This window comes from Mus musculus, chromosome 15, assembly GCF_000001635.26.
Source record: "Mus musculus strain C57BL/6J chromosome 15, GRCm38.p6 C57BL/6J".
Taxonomy (NCBI): Eukaryota; Metazoa; Chordata; class Mammalia; order Rodentia; family Muridae; genus Mus; species Mus musculus.
In genome coordinates this window covers 38348872-38366899 of record NC_000081.6, presented here as the reverse complement: position 1 = coordinate 38366899, position 18028 = coordinate 38348872, and the positions used below count along the sequence as shown (strand labels likewise).

Here is an 18028-nt window from a genome sequence, read left to right as displayed (position 1 = left end):
CATCTGAGTTCCCCTGGGAGAGTCTCGGTTTATGGGGGTGAGCTTGACATGGTTATTAATTAGTGTCCCTTTTCACTTTAAACAGTGACCCAGTTGGGATGATAAATTACATACTCACCCTACTTCAGAGGGTCGAGGAGAAGCAGAGCCCCAGGGAGGAGGAAATGTAGACAAACACCACAGAAAGGACAAGGACAACCTGCTCCACTTGGATCGGATGTGGCACACCAGTGAGCTCGAAGCAGGAAGAGTGGAAGAGAGAATGTGGTGTGCTGAGCCTTTGCTGTTGAAACACCCTGTTGTCTACGGAATTCATGCTCAGGAGCCTCAGAATCAAGTCATCCCCACCCCATCCCCTACCACATTTTAAAGAAGTTTATGATCTTGTGCTTGGCTGCATTCACAGCTACCTTGGAGTGTACACCGCCCATGTTGGACATAGCTCATGGCGTCAAGCTGAATCTGAACAAAAGGTAGTAGAGGTAACAGATGTACATGACCGTCAGCAGAAGCCCAGCTGCCGTCAATGGGGAGGCAGCCATGGGACTACACCAACTTCCTAGCTAGCCCCCATTAGGGGTGGAAAAGGAGAAAGCCATTAGACAGAGACATTGATGACAATGGGGGCATGCTGTAGCTGCTTGTATTACAGATAATGCTAATTATGTTCCCCCAAAACTGTTTACACGAGAGGGTCTGCATGGAGCTTCTGGGAAACTGCCCCCAGTTGGTTCTGACTGGTAAATAAAAATGCCAACAGCTAATAGCTGGAGGGCAGACAGAGGTGGGACTGGGGGGGGGGGGCAGGCAGTGGGGGGAGGAAGAAGAAGAAGAGGAGGAGGAGGAGGGATCCGCCATGCTTTAGGAGAGGTGAGGCATGCTGGGAGAGTGTGCAGAACAGAGAGGCATGGCCGCCATGTGAAGGGGGCCAGGAGAGGTGGCTCAGATGGCTGCTCAACTGTGTTGGGAACAACCAAGATGGAACACAGAATTGGTAAGTAGTAACTTGGGACTGGGGGGTGGGGGGCAGGTAGATTCTAACAACATGAAGGTAGGCAGTGGCCCAGCTATTATGCTGCTTAAGGCATATTAAAATATAAAGTGTGTGTGTGTGTGTGTGTGTGTGTGTGTGTGTGTGTGTGTGTGTGTTTCATTCGGGAACATAAACCTTTGAGGAGGGTAACAAACACATTGCCAGGATTTGCCAATTAATAATTAATTCTACAGGATGCTGTGGAGGTCTTTGGACTTGTGGAGGTCAAGGTCTTTGGAGAGTCAGAAAAGAAAGCAATATTCCAGACAGATGGAGAGGAGCCTAGAAATCATGTTGAATTTTTAGGAAGAGATAAGCTAACCAGATGGTGGGTCGCTGGTGAAGGAGGTGGTGATGGCGGTGGTAAGCCAGCCTCCTGGTCTGTAGATGCATGCTTCATACAGCTTTGTTAGAAGGTCCTCAACCATTGTGAAGATGTCCTACTTCTTTGAACATAACCCTGGTGTTCAACTTACTCTAAAATCCATTCTGTCTGGCTCCCCGCTGATCAGTAACTCTTAAAATAGCCAGCATGGCTGCCTTTCCACTCACAGCTGCTCATAGCGTGCTATAACTTCCGAATCTGGAAATCACCTTTGAAATGAACAGCTTCTCATACTTTCTCAGGAGGTTCCTTAATCCCTTCAGAGTGAACGTCACAGATCCATGCCTGGAGTCTGGCTTCCAGACAGGAACTCCAGGTCACCGCTGACACTGGGACTGAGGCTAGCTTCAGGGCATATGTTTTAGAATGTACCTTTCACTTCTGCCATGATGTGACTGGAGTTGTCCATTCCAGGTTCTCAGTGTGAACACTTGGCCCCTAGTTGGGGGCTTTATTTTTGGAGGCTGTGGAACCTTTAGGAGGTGGGTCCTCTGCAGAAGTAGGTCATGAAGGGGAGGCCTTTGAAGGGGTGAAGGTGTTTCTTGGTTCCGTTGATTTCTTTTTCCGAATCGGCTGTGATATGAACAATCTGCTGCACACTACCACTGCCACGATCTGAGCTGCCACAAGCAAAGTTTGCATCTGGATAATTCTGAGGAGTTGGCAGGATTTAGAACACTCCAGATGACTCCCCCACAGAATTTTGGATGAAGATAGTGAAGACTTTACTGTTATTGAGAGATAACTTCATGATGGCCGTTGTAAAAGCAGCCCCATCGTGGTTCACATGGAGATCCCAGGAGTCAAGGGACCCCTCGGGTGGTCTGCCTTCCAATCTCGAGGATAAATACCCAAGAAGAAATAGAATAGATGAAGACATATAACCTGAAGAAGAGTTGATGGGGAAAGGGAAACAGGCAGAGTGGTGCAAGTGGATTAGACCCTAGACAGAGATGAAGAGGAACTTTAAATGAATAAAGACAACAAAAAGTAACTGACAGAATGAGAGAGGATCCCCAGATGTCCTGGTGTGGGTCCTGATGCTGGAGGCAGAGGGGATCTCCTGGCAGGAAGCTCATCTCTCCTCTTCCCAGGGCCGTCCTGATCCCTTATCTAGTGTTGGGCTGCCACCAGCCCTGGTTTGAATTACACTTCCTCTCCCTAGCACTCACTATCTTGAGCTATCTCTGACCTGTGTCTCTACTGTTCACTGGCCACCTTCCCTAGTGGTCTCAGCTACTCCAGTGGCACTTCATCTGGTTATTCTAAAATTATCTTCCCACCCCTACCATGTGCCAGGGACTGTCAGCTGAGGGAGACAATGGACAACAAGCAGATTCAGCCCTATGTGAGAGAGAGAGAGAGAGAGAGAGAGAGAGAGAGAGAGAGAGAGAACTGAAACAAGCCACCGCTGTATCGTGAGAAAGTTCAATGACACATGCCACCATTAAGCCAAACCCAGGGTAACAGCATCATCGTGCCCAGTTGTGTAAGCTCCTGAAGCCCAGGGCTCTTTCACCTCTCTTCTCAACCTGCTTACCTTCCCATACGCTGAAGCTTGGGCTTGCCCATACCCGTCCAGCATGGCTTCTTAATCAGCCTGTTGCATATGCAGCCCAATCCTCCTCTACACAATTATCTGAGTTTTCTAGGGTACAAGCAGCATCATGGTGCTCCCAAGTTAAAACTGCTATAAAAACTTACAGGAGAGGCCAGCTGCGTCCCAGCAACTGCAAAGCAGAGGCAGCTGTACAGAAAGTGCCGGATTAGTCAGGGTATGGAGTCAGACCCTCTCTTAAAGAACAGCAGGACGGCTCAGGCTGCAGCCTGCTGACCTGAGGTTGAACCATGGGCAAGAACCAATTTTTGCAAGTTGTCTATTGACTTCCACACCTAAGCCATGAGATGCCGGCACACACACACAAAGTAAATAAAATATACAATAAAATACAATAAACTCAGAGGCAGGCGGATTTCTGAGTTCAAGGCCAGCCTGGTCTACAAAGTGTGTTCCAGGATAGCCAGGGCTATACAGTGAAACCCTGTCTCGAATCCCCCCCCCCCCCAGTACAATAAATTCTTTTAAAAAAAAAGATTTATGTATTATTATTTGTAAGTTCACTGTAGCTATCTCCAGAAGAGGACGTCAGATCTCATTACGGATGGTTGTGAGCCAACATGTGGTTGCTGGGATTTGAACTCAGAACCTTCGGAAGAGCAGTCATTGCTCTTAACTGCTGAGCCATCTCTCCAGCCCAATAAATTCTTTAAAGCAACAAATCTAACAAAATTCAAACCAACAAACAAGCTTTAGGAACAAAAGGAGAAACTGAAAAATTCGCTAGTGGTAAAGGAATTAGGTTAAAGATTTCTAGTGTGTGAGCAGAAAATAGACACACACATATGCATGAGTGGGCAAACCATGAAAGACTTGCTAAACACATAAATAATATGGTGGAAGCAGAGTGTATCCTTTCCCTCTAAAAATAGAGAATGTAAATGCCTGAGAGCCAGTGCTAAACTGGACACACTTTAGGCCATAAAGAAATCCTTAATAAACATATACTCCTCTCTGGCTGTAATAGAACAAGGCTATAGCATAATAAAAAAAAAGTCAAAGTCGGCTGGATGGTGGCATCCCATGCCTTTAATCCCAGCACTGGGGGGTGGGGGAAGGGCAAAGGCAGGTAGAACTCTAAGTTTGAGGTCGTCTAGGTCTACAGAGTTAGTTCCAGGGACATCCAGGGCTACACAGAGAAACCTTGTCTTGAAAAAAAATTCACCTTGAAGGTCAGTATCACCTTGAAATAATTTTAAAATGTATCTAAAATAACTTGAGTTTTAAATAAAGCAAACTCTAAATTGTAGATTATTTAGAAAATAGTAATAAGCCCTCTTAAAAGATTTATTTTCATATATGTGTCACATGTGCAGGATTAGGAGCGTGTCAGATTCCTGCAGCTGTAGACAGTTAGGACCTGTCTAATGTGGGTACTGGAAACTGAACTCTGGTCCTCTGGAAAAACTGCAAGCACCCTTAAGTGCTGAGCCATTTCTCTAACCCTAATAAAGTCTTTGAAACAACAAAATGCATATGTCAACCTTTTTCAGGACTCCCTTCTCTTGGTGGCCAAGGATGCTCTTTCTAGTTTCACTGATCTGATGACCCATTCACAACACTCTGGTGTCCAGAGTGTCCTCCACACGCTCTACGGTTTGTCTTTCTTTCTGTTTTTACACAGCTGACATAGAGCCAAGGCTGCTCTTGAATTGCAGATCATCTTGCCGCTCTCTCCCAAGTGCTAGAATTACAGGCATGTGCTGTTGTATCTGGTTTATGCAGTGCTTAGGCTCAAACATGAGGCTCAATGCATACCGAGTGCTCTACCCACGAAGCTACACCCCAGCCTCTCCAGTACCTGGGGCTGTTGGCTTTTCATCTCCAAAGCTTGTGTACATATGCCTGGACTGTTATCCCTTCTTTCCTGCCTAGGAAATTCCTAACGTCCAGCATAGTGAAACAGGTCTTATATTCTTAACTCTCTGTGAGGCTGAGGCAGGTGGATCTTGAGTTTAAGGCCAGCTGGGGCTACACAGATCGCCTTAAACAAAACCAAACCTCTCTTATTTGTTCTCAACTCTCTCCTCTTCAGAACTGTTGCCCCACATCCCCCATAGTGCCTTTCTCTGGAACCCTCTTGAGTGATAATAGAGCTTCACTCATGTCCTCAAGCCTGGTAATTTCCACAACATCGATGCCAGACCCCTAAGTTCCCTGGCATCTTCTCCTACTTTACTGGAAGTTGGAGGCTCCCCACCCCACCCACACACACCCCAAAGCAAACATAGCTTTATTAAGAAAAAGTGACAAGGAACCTACCCTGAGAGTAGAGGGGCTCTGAAGGAGGAGCACTCTGGGTGTATATTTTGTGGGCTCTTTTCCTCAGCTGTTCTGGCTCAAACTCCTCTCCAAGTTAACTGATTCAATCTGGCTTCTCTTGGATTCTCATTGAATTGCTCTGCTCTGCCTCAAACTAACTCTGGCAATCTTTTCTAATCTCCTGGCTCCTTCTTATTCTCTGGCTTCAACAGCCTCTGCTGCCCTGCACTGAACTGCGTGAACTCAGGAACAAGCTCAACTCCACTGCACTCACTCAACTGAACTGCACCAAATTCCTCTCTGCATTTCCTGAACTCAACTGAACTGTGCTCACTGAACTGTCCTCCCCCCGACTCACTCTGCATTGCTCTCTTAAGCAGCCACTCTTTCCTGTCTGTTCTGTGAGTTGGGTGTATCCTGCCTCTGACTCATTCTGTCAAATCTTTCTCTGATTCCTCACTTTGTCTGCCCCTCAATTAGATGTCACATTCGAACATGGCTGCTTCCTTCTACAAAACTAACTTTACCTTCAAGGTATGTACTAAGGGCCTGTCTGTATTCCAGCCAGATCATACTGTAATCCAGGATATGTTGCCCTGAATAACATCTTGGGACCATATCTTTGGATGTTATTCCTTGCCAGAACAGTCATATTGCTGGATTAAAATTCCTCACAGGTTCCTTGTGTCCTGAAATGCAAATAGAAGGTTTGTGTTATCTATCTATTTATCTATCTATCTATCTATCTATCCATTTATCTATTTATTTTTATTTTTAAGGTTTTGTTACTTGCCCATCCCCATGAGGGCTTTGTGCAGACTCAACTGGGGTAGTGGTTCTCAACCTTTGAGTCACGACCCCTTTGGTGGGAGGTCACATATCAGATATCCTGAATATCAGATATTTATGTTACTATCATACCACTAGTAAAATTACAGATATAAAATAGCTACAAAATAATTTTATGGTTAGGAGTCATCATACCATGAGAAACTGTATTAAAGGGTTTTGGTATTGGCAACATTGAGAACCACTGCTCCAGGGGGAAGCCAAGCCAAGCCAAATAGGATCAAAAGCAGGGAGGTAATGGGAAATGAAATGAGATGAAAGGCAAGTGGAAGTCCACAGTCTAAGAGGACAGGGAAAGATGGGTCTACGTCTGTAACTCAGGACAAGGACAGGGGACAGAGGGAGAGATGGTTTGGCAATGGAAATGGGATCAGGGGCCAGGTGCTATGTGGTTTTAGCCTCTTCAAGAACATAGGTCAAGTACACTTTGGTGGGTGGGGAAGGGTCCCGTGCTTCCACTTAGGTTTCTAAGCAGCTACTCTTCTTCATGATGCAGCAGGGCCCCATTGACAGAGGAGTCTGTGTGGAGATGTGTTCAGGAAACTGGAGTGTCATTTGGTACTCCATGGTATTTATCACTGAGTTCATAATTTTAATAGGATGTCCAGTGTTTGTTTTGAGGGAAAGCTCAGTATCCCAGGCTACTGTGCAAGGGTACTTGAAGGAATCGGTAAAAATGGGTCAGGTCCCTGGGGCTAGGGTGGTGAGCTACCCAGCATGGGTGCTGGGAAACACACTTGAGAGTCCTTTGGAAGAGCAGCAAGCTCTCTTAACTTTAGCTCCAGCCAGTGTTTAATTTTTTAAGTTAGCATTTCTCAAGTTTACGTGGGCTCCCTTTCCTCTTCTACTCCTCACAAAAACAAAACAATTCCCAGGCACTTGTCCTATGTGTGTTTGCTGGAGTGCTTCCCACGCCCAGTGGTTCTCAACTCAGGGTCCCAGGGCTCCCCTAGGGCAACCCCAGAACACATTTTACAGCTGGCATCCAGCAGGCAGAAGCTGAGGGAACTGCTAACATCTTAGAATGCACAGGTCATATCTGTCCCCCATTCCCAGCCCAACAAAGCTTTGCCTTATCCTAAATGCCCATAAGGACAAGACTGAGAAACCCCATTTTTACCGATGATGCAGGTGCTATCAGATGGGAGATGGCATGTGAGAGACAGTGAGGGGACCCAGCAGAAACCTGGGTGACCACGATCACCATGTCTGGACACCCAGCTCCACTCTCAGCCACTCCTAATCTTCCCAGGCATTCCTTTAAAACCCTGCCCCAAGGTCACTGTTAAAGTGAAATCTTAGCCAACCATCTTAAGGCTTTCAGTTCTCCACAGCCTTTGAAACTCACCTCCTGGCTGTGGGACATCTCCGACTCTAGTTCAGTGCCCATGGCTTTTGCTATATGAAATGTAGCTTCTGGCAGCAGGTCTAGGGGAGCTGGCAAGGGTGTGAAGAGGTGGAATCCAAGCCCACATAAGCACAGGGGATTAGGGTTACCTCAGTGAGTCAGAAGCCGAATAACTCTAGAAAATATGCCCCAAGGGCACAACCAGGAGCCATTTCAAAGGCCAGAAGCAAACAGCTTTGTGAAGCTTCCAGAAGTTCCTACCTTGCTGTGCCCAACCGAGCCTACCCTACATAGTAGTGCCTTGGATCATGCCAGCAGGAGAGTCTGAGGACTGAGGAGGTGGACCAGGTACTGTTTTGAAGTCATAGAATGTACTAGAAACCAGGGAGACAGAAAGAAAATGGGAATTAAAGCAAATACTAGGATCGCAGGCAACAAGAAAAGCATATGGAGAGTTGGAGTGATGCTCATCTAGTACCAGTGAGGCCCTGGGTCAAATCCCTAGCATGGTCCAGGAGAAAGGAGAAACATAACAGACACAGGAGAAGTTATCAGATGGTATGAAGAGCTACAGTAAGAGAAAACCAGAGAGACGTGGTATTGGAGAAGCAGGTGGAAGAGAAGCTCTTTCTGAGGTGGTGGCTCTTGGCTGGGAACTTTGACAATAGCAGGGCAACGTGTATCGGTTGAGGGATGAAATGAGCATTCCAGAGAAGTGAAGAGTCTGTACAAAGACCCTGTGGGAGTTGAGAAAGGACAGGAAGGCTGGTGACGTGGTAATGGGAACCAGATAGGAAGGAACGATTCCAGAACTGCCAAGAATGATTGACAGCCCTTGGTGACCAACTGGGTAAGGAAGAGGTTCTAGAATGACTTCCTGTGCTGCTCTGGGAGAGTGGGTTTCCCACCCAGGCAGAGGTTGAGGAGTCAGTAGTGATGAAAATTAAGGAATATTGCATCCAGGACTGGTGTGTGTGTGTGTGTTACATTTGAGACAAGTTCCAACCCATTGGATCTGTGTGTCCTGATGTGGAGTGGTGGTTTGCTTTAATTTAGAATCTCACCTCCGGACATGTCTATGAGAATGTTTCTGAAAGGTTTTAACTGGAGAAGGAAGATTCTTCCTGAATGTGGGAGGCATCAACACCAGCACTCATGTCTCTGCCTCTTCACTGCAGGTGCAACATGGCCAGCCACTCATGTTTCTGCCACCAAGTCTTCCCTGCTGGGATTGACTGCACCTTAAACTGTGAGTGAGAATAAACCTTTACTTAAATTGCTTTTGTCGAGTATTGCGGCTCACCAATGCTTAAAGTACACACCTTTTCCCCCTAGGGGTACAGGAGTCTCTCCGTGATGTAATTAAGTTAAAGATCTTGAGATGAAATCATCTGGATCAAGGGAGGGTCCTGAGGTGAATGGCAGGTGGCTTTGTGACGAGACTTGGCACACTCCTGAGAAAGCCATGTCAAAGTTGCCGTAGAGGTGGAGCACCTTGCTGCAAGCCAAGGGACGACCGACCGCCACCGCCAGCAGGAAAGAGGAAGAAGCTGGAAGGAGCCTCACTGGAGCCTTGGGACTGAGTTGGGAATCAAGCTGACCCTTGGTTCCGGCCAGGAGGGGCTAAGTTTCGGCTGCATTAAGCCACCAGCTTTGTGCTCATTTGTTATGGTTACCACAGCAGGCCCGTCCACCCTGAGGGCAGGAAGTAACAGGAGGAGTTCACAGCAGGCGAATGCCGGGATCTCCCTCCAGTTCTCTCCTGGAGGTGAGATGGACAGAGACACTGAAGCACAAGGACCAAAAGCTGCTGCAGCTTCAGGGTGGTCATTGTCATAAGAAGCAGTCACTTTGTAAAGGGGACCAACATCAGTGAGAATGTTCTAGATCTTGCACAGAAGAATGAAACAAAAGGCTTCCCAGATTCTTCATGGATTTCAGTCTTGATAAACCTAAACACCCACACTGCGTAGACAACAGTGAAGTGTGATGTTCACACCAAAGAACCACTTTAGATGCATTTTAATGTCTCCTATGAGATTACATCACATTTTATTAAATCACGTTGACTGTTGTTTGGCTTTTTAAGACATGGTCTCATGTGTACCCCACACTGGCTTTGAACTTGCTATGTAGCCGAGGTGACCTTATACCTACCTCCCCAGTGCTAAGATTACAGCTGTGTATACCCAGGGTGCCAGCAATGGAACCTTGGGTTTTGAGCACACTAGGCAAACACATTCCCAACCGACCTACATCCTCAGCCCCTGATTCCCTTTTGGAGTTGGTATATTTTCATCTTCTGCACTTCTTCCCTATGGCGTGAGGTCAGCTTGTCTGAGCAGGCAGCAGGAGGAGGTCAAGGGTGAGGGTAGGGACAGTCCCAAGAGTCCCTGACGAGGTTAGCCGGTGAGTGCTGGTGCACAGACTGTAGTTGTGCCTCCTATCTCAGGTGCAGCAAAGCTGTCATCCCTCTCTTTGCGCTTGGTCTGCCCTTCCCATTGCATGGTGAACAAAATAAAAGCCCACATTCCAAATGTCTGTGTATTGACCAAGCACGAAACCCGCTAAATGTTCACTGGAGTATATTTTGTCTCCATCTTGACAAGTAACTTCACAATGCCCTGGAAGGCCAAGGGCAAACCAAGATCTTCCATCTTATTGGATCTTATACTGGAGTGAGAAACTCAGCAGGGGTCCCCCTAAGCAACTCCCCTCCTGCTGTTTCTGGCAGGGCATGTAAGCCTCAGGAGACACAAATAGATGACAAGTGGGCAATGCCAACTCCAGCACACACCCCAGCCAGCACCCCATGACCACCCAAGCCTCACTACTGCAGTGGCCCCTTCAGAAGACTGCTCCAGAAATGAGGCCCTGCACAGGTCCTGGTCAGAGAAGCTTTTGGAAGAGAATTTGTGGATCTAAAGGAGAATACAAGGACTATAGATGGGTTTGACTTCCTCACCCTGTAGACTCCACATTCAGAAGAGGACACAGCCCAATGGGGAGGGAGGGATTTTTCTTACCAGGATAGATCTGAGATAGTGTGGACATCTGCCTATAATCTCAGTTCTCTGAGGTAAGGATGCAGGGTACCAGGGCAGAACTAGCAGACCCACAGGGCTCATAATCCAAATGGCAGACCTTACCTCACTACACAAGATGGAGAGGACACAAGGAAGACACCTGACATCAACTCTGGTCTCCACAGTCACTGAAACTCCCATGTCACGTGCAAACATGCACACACATACACATAGGTCCCCAACACCGTTAGTAATACATATTATTAGTGCATATGTGATACAAGAATAGTGTCATGGGTGACCATGTTTCCAGGCTCCTTTTCTTTCCTTTTTTCCTTCTTCCCCCTCCCCGTCCACTCCCTCTTGTTTTCTCCACATCAAGAGGAGCTTGGCTTGGACAAGGTTTTGCAGAAGTCTGGCTAGATGGTGAATTGTGAAGGCCACAGGCCAAATTCCAGGACACATCAATACTGTAGCCAATGAACAAGTCAAGGGTGGCCTGTTTACCCAAGGTCAGGAACAAGATGTGTGTGTGTGTGTGTGTGTGTGTGTGTGTGTGTGTGTGTGTGTGTAAGAAAGACAGAGACAGAGAGAGAGACAGAGGGGGGGGGGGAAGTGCACCTGGGGTCCGTAGACTCGGGAGACAATTCTCTGCTCCTCTCGTGCTCTGGTAACAGCCATATTCCCACGCCTAAAGGCAGGTTTTCCTAAGGGCAGAGTTTGTCCTAGCTAGTCACTGCTGTATGTCAGCTCCTCTGGCACATAGTACATTCACTATTGAATGGCTGAGTTACTGGACCCTGTCCCTGGCTCCTACCTTGTCTAGACATCATGCCCCTGGGTTTCCTTCCTCCAGCTTCTAACTCAAGTCCAACTCCAGAGTTCTCAAGTCTATGCAATTCCTGTCTTAAGTCCCTCATTGTTGCTCTGCCCTCAATAGATACTCGGTAAAATGCTGTCATTGGGCTTCCTTTGACAACTAGGGTGTGTAGAGAGGATCTCTCTTTTTTTTTTTAATAAAGATGTATTTATTATTATATGTAAGTACACTGTAGCTGTCTTCAGACACACCAGAAGAGGGCATCAGATCTCATTTCAGATGGTTGTGAGCCACCATGTGGTTGCTGAGATTTGAACTCAGGACTTTTGGAAGAGCAGTCAGCTCTCTTACCCTCTGAGCCATCTCACCAGCCCCAGAGAGGATCTCTTATAAGCATCAACTGTCAATAAAAAAGCCCATGGCCAATGAGCTGAGGTAGGAAATAGGGGGGTGGGACACTGGCAGAAAGAGAGAGGGTTCTGGGAAATAGTAAGAACAAAAGGAGACACAGTGAGAGATAAGGGAGTTTCAATCGAGGCTTTGAGAGAGATGCTGAGGAAGAGGCTAAGGAAGAAGCAGCTTGGGACTGAAGGAGAGGTAACTAACCAAGTGGTAGCCATAGAATAGATTGAACGGTTAAGTAAGTAATGAACTAGTCAGAGAATGGCCAACGAATTTACTAATAAGTAATTAGTCTTAAGAGACATCATTCCAGGAGCAGGGGCTGGGAAAGGAAAAACTTTTGGGGGTTTTGTTGTTGTTGTTGTTGTTGGGTTTTGTTTGGTTTTCACAAGGGTGGAAGGAAGAGTGGAAGCTAGATCTTGACTTTCATGCTCTAAATTATTTGCTATTTTCTGAAACAGCAGTGTGTGGAGGATGTGTGGGGACGGGAAGGGAATGGGGCAGGCTGTCCACCATCACAGCCCTTCGACCTTCACTGCACATCTGTCCACATCCAACCTTGCTATCAGGGAGAAGATGGATTTAAACATTACTCTTCATTTTACTTAACACAGGTTTGTATGGTGCCTAGAGTGGCCTGGAACTCTGTGTAGCTGAGGGTGACCTTGAACATCTGATTCTCCTGCCTCTACCTCTTCAGTGCCAGGATTATAGATGTGTGCCCCCCGTGCCTGGTTTTATTTGGTGCTGAGGATCAAGCCCAGGGTTTCATGCATGCCAGGCAAGCACTCTACCAACTCATCTACATTCCCCAGCCCCAGAACATTTAGGGGACTGATGTGGGAAATGAATATCTTACCTGTAGCTGGCCTAGAACTTATTATGTAGCCCCAGTTGGTCTCAAACTCTTGGCAATTCTCTACCTCAGCTGTCTAAGAATTAGGATTACAGGTGTGAGTCTCCACATTAAGGAGAAAGTGCATCTTGATTGATTTAAGCCATTCTTTTTATGTATATAGTGATCAACCTTCCCACCCAATAGCGAGGACACAAAACTTGAGTTGATTTAATAAGATGTTCCCCCCTTGCATGTGTGTGTGTGTGTGTGTGTGAGTGTGTATAATATATGTACACATATGTATGTACACACACACACATATAAACTTTTTATTGATTCTTTGTAAATTTCACAGCATGCACCCAATTCCCACTGATCTCCCTATCTCTCCATATCTACCCTCTGCCCTTTCCTTTCAACCTCCCCCCAAAAGAAGAGAAAAGAAAAGAAAAAGAAAAAAAAATCTCATTTTGGAAGCTATGGTGTGTCCCACAATATTCCCTTTTGTCCATTCATTGTTAATTCATTGCAATGAATTATTGCTCTGGTTCAAGGTGTCTGGCTTCTGCTGTATTGTCAATCCTCACCAGGACTCTTCTCAGACATCCTGTTGTGTCATAGAGATCCTGCAGCTTTGGTTCTGCGGGACCAGACCCTTCATGTGCTCCTGCAGCTCATAGATGGGTTAGATGCTGAGGTAGGCCAACTCAAAGCCCCGGATCTGGGCCTGAGTGGTAGCTGAGTTGGTCAGCTGCCAGCTCTCCTGCACTTCGGCCACCAGAGCCAGATCTCCAGCACTGCCCTGATCATCTGTTCTCTTGCTACCAAGATTAGCTCTACTGTGCTGCCCAGGTGAGGTACGGGGCCTCTCTCCTGAGTGCTATAGCAAGTGAAGGGCAGAATAACCTGCCCTTTTAAAGATCATTTTAAAGGTTTATTTATTTTATATGTATGAGTTGTTCCCATACATGTGCATATGCACATCATATGCATGCCTGGTGCCCTCAGAGGTCAGAGAAGTGCTTTGTATCACTTGGAACTGGAGTTATGCATAGTTGTGAGCCATCATGTGGGTGATGGGAACCAAATCTTGATCCTCTGCAGTGACAAGTGCTTTTAACCACTGAGCTATATCTACAGCATATTCTTTCCATACAGACATGGACAAAATAATTCTGTCTCTGGTTAGCCATCTTGTCACCAGAAGGAACCAGCTTGAGTCAAGTTTTCATAAAGGTAGCTGATGTTAGAGTCACAGAATCTGGTCCTCCAGGTTGTCTCCATGTGGTCAGAGGGTTTGTTCAGAAGTCACTCTCTGCCTGCACTGCCCAGTCCTTCTACGGATATGTATGGCATACCTACTATGTTCCAAGCATGGTTTTACATCCCTCCTGTGCCAGGAGAGGACTGGCAAGCCTTCAATGCAACAAAAATAACCAAACACTAAGCCAGAAGGTTATAGGTGCTATGGAAAAAAAAAACAAAAAACAAAAATAAAAACAGAGCTGTTTACCAGAATGGATCCTCAAATACTGAATTCCAAGAACCTACTTTAATAAGGGTTCTTAAACGCTTCAACCTCCCTTCCAGCCTACTGATTAAAGGTAGGGGAGAAAGATGGTTAACAGGACAAGGGGGATGTGGACCTACTTAGCAGTTCTCTGGAATGATTCCGATCTTCACTGTCAGGAAATCAGCAGTCCAGTCTAAAACACCAAACACAGATTAGTAGAAGCAGTTCAATCCAGCAGAAACCCCAAGGCTCTGCTGACTGGCAGAAGTGGCAAGAAGCAGACAGAATACCATGAGGAGCTCTTTGGCATGTTTCTTTTTATGAAGTAGTGACCAGTAACGACCAGTGAAGACCAGTGAACCAATCAGTAGTTGCAAGGTGAACCAATACAAGAGTGTCGTTCACTGTCTGTTGGGTTCTACTTATAGTCTTTCCAACCATCATGCATGTGTCTGATCTCAGCAAACATCAGGTCAAAGGAGATAGCAAGGGAATTACTACTGTTGTTTTATTAAGTTGTTGTATATTTACTTGTGTCAAATTGCCAATCTAAGTAATTGTGTTTATGACCTATAAAAATCAGTTTATTTTGCTTGGTGTGATGGTTTATACCTTTAACCCCAGCACTTGGGAGGCAGAAACAGGCTGGTCTCTTTGAGGGCAGTCTGCTCCACAAAGCAAGTTCAAAGCTGCGAGATGAGACACTGTCTCAAAAACAAAACAAACACATTAGTTTATCTATCCCATTAGATTGCTGAAGGTCAGAAGGCTAGAAGATTTCCTGTGGGGCAAGATCAAGACACAGGGCTGCATTCCTTCTGGAGCCACCAGGGAGAACCTGCCATTGCTTCTTTCAGCTTCCAGCGGAGCCTGCATTCTTTGGCTCTTGGCCACTCCTTCCATCTTCAAAGCCATCAGTGTTCTAACCAGGACAGACCCACTAAGTGCTATAGCCTCAGGGCTCCATCTGTACCTTTCTCCATGCTTTCTCCCCTACAGCTCTCACTCCTGGCCACTGGGGAATCGGAGGCAATCTGACTGCAGGATGCAGATAAGTCACATGGCCACCAAGCCTGCTTCCTCACAGTCCGGGGCCTCCTGCCCCCTCACTAACTTAAAAATGGAGACTTCACTCCTGCTGGGGCTGAAGCTTCTCTTGTTTGGACTCCACTGTGGCATTAGTGAAGCTAAACCTGAAAGGTGACTATGCTCAACACCCTTGTACATAGCCTCTCCCTCTCCTCTCCTTCCCCACACCTACATCACATCCCCCTTTCTCTCTGGTACTGGTCTCCTCCTTTCTTCATTGACAAGTGCTTTCTCAGGATAATCTTACTTTAAGGTCAGCCGATTGCACACTTAATTCTATCAATAAACTTGATTCCTTCTTGGCATGTAGCAGAACATGAACATGTATGTTTCTAGTGTTAGGACATGGATCTTTGCAACACTGTCACTCTATCTTCTGTAACTTGCCTAACTGAAAATTCAAAAATTTGAAAATTAAATAAGAAAAAAAGATATTAAATGAAAAACTTTCCTTTTACACCAAAGAACTATATCTTCTAACACAATTAATAAGTATTTCTTCATTCCTGAGGTACACCACAAAGGCCGTGGGGGGTTTGAAGCATGGGGCTGGCATGGTAAGGACCCACCAGTGGGAACCTAGTAAGCTGGGTGGAGAGACTGTGGAGCTCTGAGTCAGAGTCTCCATGAGATAAAAACAGGTCAGCCATTGCCCACCAGTGCATGGCCGGCCAAGCGGCCGGGGGCAGTTCCTTTTTAATATTTCCTGCAATATACTATGACTTAAAAGCAACTTTGGGGACACAGTTGTGGTGGCACAAACCTTTAATCTCAGCACTCAGGAGGCAGAAGTAGATGGGTCTCTGTCAGTTTGAGACCAGCCTGGTGTATATAGTGAGTTCCAGGACAGCCAGGGCTATGTAGAAAGATCCTGTCTCAAAACACACAAAACCAAACCAAACCTACAGCTTGGAGGGGAAAGACTTATTTTAAATTACAACTTGTAGCCCATCCTCTAGGGCAGTCAGGACAGGCACGCAAAATAGGAACCTGGAGGCAGGAACTGAGGCAGAGGCTGCTTACTGGCTTGCTCCTTCTGGTGTGACCTGCTTTCTTATAGCATTTAGGATCATGAGCCTATGGGTGGCACTACCCACAGGGGGCTGAGCCACATCAATTATCAATTAAGAAAATGCCCCAGGCTTCCCCAGAGACCACACTAGGCATTTTTTTTTCCAAATGAGATTCCCTCGTTCCAAATGACTGGAGTTTTTTGTTCCTTTGGACATAAAAGCTACCCAGCACAGCTAGCTGGCTGGCCAATGAGCTCCGGGATCCACCTGTCTCCACCTCCCCGGGATCCACCTGTCTCCACCTCCCCTGAGCTGCTGTGCCTGACTTTATACACGGATCCTAAGGCCCAAATTCAGGTCCTCATGCATGCACAGCAGCACAGCACACACTTTACCAGCCACGATGCCTCCCCAGTCTCCTGATGTGCATTGTTGAAAACATACTAGGCATACTATTTGCTTTTCATTGTCTTCTTTTATTTTTAAATTTAGCACACTATTTGATTTTTATTGCATTTTTAGAATTATTTTTTAAAGTTATAGTTGTTTGCTACTTATGAGGTACTATGAAATTCCATTAAAACTTTTTTTTTTGCATTAAAAGAGGTAAAATGATTTGAAGAAAATGAGTTTGAAAATACCAATGTAGATATAGCTGTTAATCCAGAATAGCAAAACTGATCAGGGAGGCCCCAAACAGACTCCCTCACAGCAAATGAGGCGCACACGTGCAGATTTCCTTGATGGTTTTCTCCGTAACGGGAAATCATTGTCACAAACAAGGCCCTTCATGGAGGGCTGACTGCCTTGGAGCAGACTTCCATTATCTCTCATGATATTCTCTAATGTTTTTGAGCTCATATCTTGTGGATGAAAGCCAAAAAAATTGGGCATCCCACAGAGAAAAAGTTAATTTCAAACAGATAAATTGAAATAATTAAAGCCAGACAGTCCTAGAACATTAGGCTCCCAGCTCCTGGGAAGGCGACAGCTTTGGGGAAGATGAGCCTTGGTTCCCAAACTGCAAGCATGTTTATCTTTTCCACCCTGTGTTGGGCTTCTCTGCACAGCAAGCCTGTCTTTTATATCTGCTTTGCACACTTTAATCAGTACCATCTCTTAGAATCTGGTGACCAGGCATATAACATTGCTTAGGGGAGATCAGAAGGGGGGCGGGCATATGTTTAATATTTGCCTAAACTAGTCCCCATGTGGCTACATAGTGAGTGTAACTTGGAAAAGGGTCCCCCAGTAAGGCATTTGAGACTCCTTGAATTCAATTGCTTTCTTTATTCCAGATTTTCACATTAAAAACAGCTGTAGTTTTTATCTTTTGACAAGACATCCTGTAGTCCAGGCTAGCCTCAAAGTCACTGTGTGTGGTGTAGCTGAGATGGTCTTATACTCTTGATTCTTCTCTACTTCCAAATTCTGAGGTTACATGAGTACACCACCACATCTGTGTCCCCCACCTTTGAGGGAGGGTCTTACTGTGACCCTGGCTGACCTGGAACTCACTTTGTAGCCTAGGCTGCCTTCAAGCTCACTTCCTCCTACTTCAGCCTCTTGAGTGCTAGGATTACTGGTGAAAGCCACTGTGCCTGGCTTTTGTTCTGTTTTGTTGTTTTGTTTTATTTTTGAGACAGTACCTGGCATAGCCTAGGCTGACTGCCAATTCACGAGGTAGCTGAAGATGACCTTGAACTCCTGATCCTCCTGCTTCGATGTTCCTAGTTCTGAAAGTACAGGGTTGAGTTACCACAAAGAGCTATTGGAGCCTTTCTTGTTTTCTTTGGCTAGAACCATGCACTTCAGTTCATATCAAGAGTTCG

The 18028-nt window shown here is 46.1% G+C and overlaps 1 long non-coding RNA gene across 1 annotated transcript; it reads left to right on the top strand.

The window, feature by feature from the left end:
• Positions 1-818: 818 nt before the first annotated feature.
• Gm41306 lies at positions 819-9558 on the top strand. Its single transcript, XR_875178.1, has 3 exons — positions 819-994; positions 8674-8744; positions 8831-9558. It is a non-coding gene; the product is annotated as a predicted gene, 41306 (long non-coding RNA).
• The last annotated feature ends 8470 nt before the right edge of the window (positions 9559-18028 follow it).